This window comes from Lipotes vexillifer, unplaced genomic scaffold, assembly GCF_000442215.2.
Source record: "Lipotes vexillifer unplaced genomic scaffold, Lipotes_vexillifer_v1.1 scaffold768, whole genome shotgun sequence".
NCBI lineage: Eukaryota > Metazoa > Chordata > Mammalia > Artiodactyla > Lipotidae > Lipotes > Lipotes vexillifer.
In genome coordinates, this window is record NW_006799156.1 from 466,177 (window position 1) to 469,818 (window position 3,642).

The following is a 3,642-nucleotide window of genomic DNA, read 5'->3' on the forward strand; positions in this document are numbered from 1 at the left end:
CCATCTTGAGAATGCAAAACGAAGCGGGAGGTATCAGGTTCCCTGAATTCAGACTATACTACAAAGCTACAGTAATCAAGACAGTATGGTACTGGAACAAAAACAGAAAGATCAATGGAACAGGATAGAAAGCCCAGAGATAGACCCATGCACATATGGTCACGTTATCTTTGATAAAGGAGGCAGGAATGTACAGTGGAAAAAGGACAGCCTCTTCAATAAGTGATGCTGGGAAAACTGGACAGGTACATGTAAAAGTATGAGATTAGGTCACTCCCTAATACCATACACAAAAATAAGCTCAAAATGAATTAAAGACCTAAATGTCAGGCCAGACACTATCAAGATCTTAGAGGAAAACATAGGCAGAACACTCTAGGACATACATCACAGCAAGATCCTTTTTGACCCACCTCCTAGAGAAATGGAAAGAAAAACAAAAATAAACAAATGGGACCTAATGAAAGTGCAAAGCTTTTGCAGAGCAAAGGAAACCATAAACAAGACAAAAAGACAACCCTCAGAATGGGAGAAAATATTTGCAAATGAAGAAACTGACAGAGGAATAATCTCCAAAATTTACAAGCAGCTCATGCAGCTCAATAACAAAAAAACAAACAACCCAATCCAAAAATGGGCAGAAGACCTAAATAGACATTTCTCCAAAGAAGATATACAGACTGCCAACAAACACATGAAAGAATGCTCAACATCATTAATCGTTTGAGAAATGCAAATCAGAACTACAATGAGATATCATCTCACACCAGTCAGAAATGCCATCATCAAAAAATCTAGAAACAATAAATGCTGGAGAGGGTGTGGAGAAAAGGGAACACTCTTGCACTGCTGGTGGGAATGTGAATTGGTTCAGCCACTACGGAGAACAGTATGGAGGTTCCTTAAAAAACTACAAATAGAACTACCTACCATATGACGCAGCAATCCCACCACTGGGCAAGAGAAAACCTGAGAAAACCATAATTCAAAAAGAGTCATGTAACAAAATGTTCATTGCAGCTCTTTTTACAATAGCCAGGAGATGGGAACAACCTAAGTGTCCATCATCGGATTAATGGATAAAGAAGATGTGGCACATATATACAATGGAATATTACTCAGCCATAAAAAGCGAAATTCAGCTATTTTTAATGAGGTGGATGGACCTAAAGTCTGTCATACAGAGTGAAGTAAGTCAGAAAGAGAAAGACAAATAATGCATGCTAACACATATATATGGAATTTAAGAAAAAAAAAATGTCATGAAGAACCTAGGGGTAAGATGGGAATAAAGACACAGACCTACTAGAGAATGGACTTGAGGATATGGGGAGGGGGAAGGGTAAGCTGTGACAAAGTGAGAGAGTGGCATGGACATATATACACTACCAAACATAAAATAGATAGCTAGTGGGAAGCAGCTGTATAGCACAGGGAAATCAGCTCTGTGATTTGTGACCACCTAGAGGAGTGGGATAGGGAGGGTGGGAGGGAGGGAGATGCAAGAGGGAAGAGATATGGGAACATATGTATAACTGATTCACTTTGTTATAAATCAGAAACTAACACACCATTGTAAAGCAATTATACTCCAATAAAGATGTAAAAAAAAAAGTAAAATTATATTAAGTAATAATAACTATAATAAATACAGCTTGAAAACTTAAAGCATCTATGATACTTGATTGGACCAAGGATTATAAGAACAACTGGGGTAAATCTGTATATGAATCTAAGAAAGATAATACTATTTTATCAGTATTAAGTTACTCAGGGAAATCATCATATTGTGGCTTGGTAGAAGGGTGTCCTTGTTTATTGGAGATATATGTATAATTACATAGGAAAAGGAGTGGGGCAGGAGGGAGAAAAGGAAATGTGGCAAATGTTAATAATAGGTTGAATCTAGAAAAGTATACAGTATAACTTTTCTTATCTTTCCATTTTTTTTAATATAAACAGTTCACAAAAGCAGTTTTAGCTGTGTGGATTCTTCATTTATTTAAGCAATTATCATTGAGTCACACATTCACTAGACACTGGGGATATGATGGTAAATGAAAATGGGTCCTGCCTTCTGGTAAAGTACACTCTAGTAAGCAAGACAAACATTAAACAAACAAACAAAAAAACTAATTATGCAAATCACAATGAGCAGGAAGTGCTATGAAAATATACAAGAGACATTAATCTAGTTATCAGAGGATAGGAGGGCTTCCATGAGAGAATGACATTAAAGATGCACTGTATACAATGGGTAGGATTAGGCTTTAATAGGCTTGGGCAAGGAAAGAAAGGAGGAATCATTCAAAGAAATCAGTGCGTGCTCTTATGTACAATGGCTGATTGTCAGTGGAGGAACCCGACAAGAAACCTTAGGCCAACATAATTTTCCTGGACATAGTAAAATCTTTGAGGACAGAAGGCACAAATTAATCTTGATGAGTTAAATATCCTAAATAATGCCTACTGCAGTCCCAAACAGAGTAAATATTCAATAAATACTGTTGAACAAAGTTGCCTACTTTTCATTTCATTCACAGAGCATTATAAAATAATCAAAGTTTTCAACAGCTGAAGTACCTATTGAATATACTACATTAAGTATGATTTCAATGTAATAACGTTGTATTGAGCACCAGCAACGTAAAATCTATGTCTTGTCAGATATCTGAGTCTGACTAATATGACTTAAAGTGAAGTCAGACAGGTATATTGGTAAATGAGAGATCAAATAGAGATAGAGAAAATCATTTTATAATTATTTTAATTATACCTCATATTCCCTACGAAGCAGTAGGTGTGTCCTATTTGAAGCAGAGCATGTAAACAGATATATTATGAAAATCAAATTTTTGAATGTACATCTGGAGTAAAAAAATACAGTTAACAAAATAAGTAAAAGTTTTAGTAATTGACTAGTACATACTAATTAAACCCCTACTTCAAAAAAAAACAAAACAAAATAAAGGCATTTTAAAAAGCATACACATTCTACTTGACCCTGTTAAAATATATTAAGTATGAGTCAATATCTTTGTCACTCCAGACCATAAAATCCAGTATTAAACTGAAAGAATAAAAGTAACATAAATTATAAATCCACAGAAATATCAATCTGCATAAAACAAAAATTCTAAAGCCAGAGGATATTAAAACTAGTTATTTTTGCTGCATACAATTTTTGAAAAATTTTGTGTTATAATTTTCATGTACTTTTTGCCTGTGAATAGTTTTTCATCCTTTAGTTCTGCTGGTTTGGCAAATAAGAGTTTCCACTTTTACTCCTCTTTTAGAGCCACCCAAATTCCTGTCTCCAAAACTTCTGTTGTTTTTTCTAGTAAGAGGAGAAAGGAATTGTTAGCTAAATTAGAATTTTATCTATATCAAATTAAATATTTCCATCTTCCCTCCAATATCACCAGCAAAATGACTCATCTCTTATTTGACAAACAGCAGTCTTTGAACTGGAACTGAAAAATAGAATCTGAACTGGAAAAATAGAAAAAAAAAAAAGGAATATTTAAGAAGGTGAATGATAGCTCACGATAGGTAATTAGCTTGTTTAAATGGAATTCTCTACCTATTACACTGCAACAAATTTACAATGTAATCTTAGAACTGTTGTCAAAGGTCTTTGAA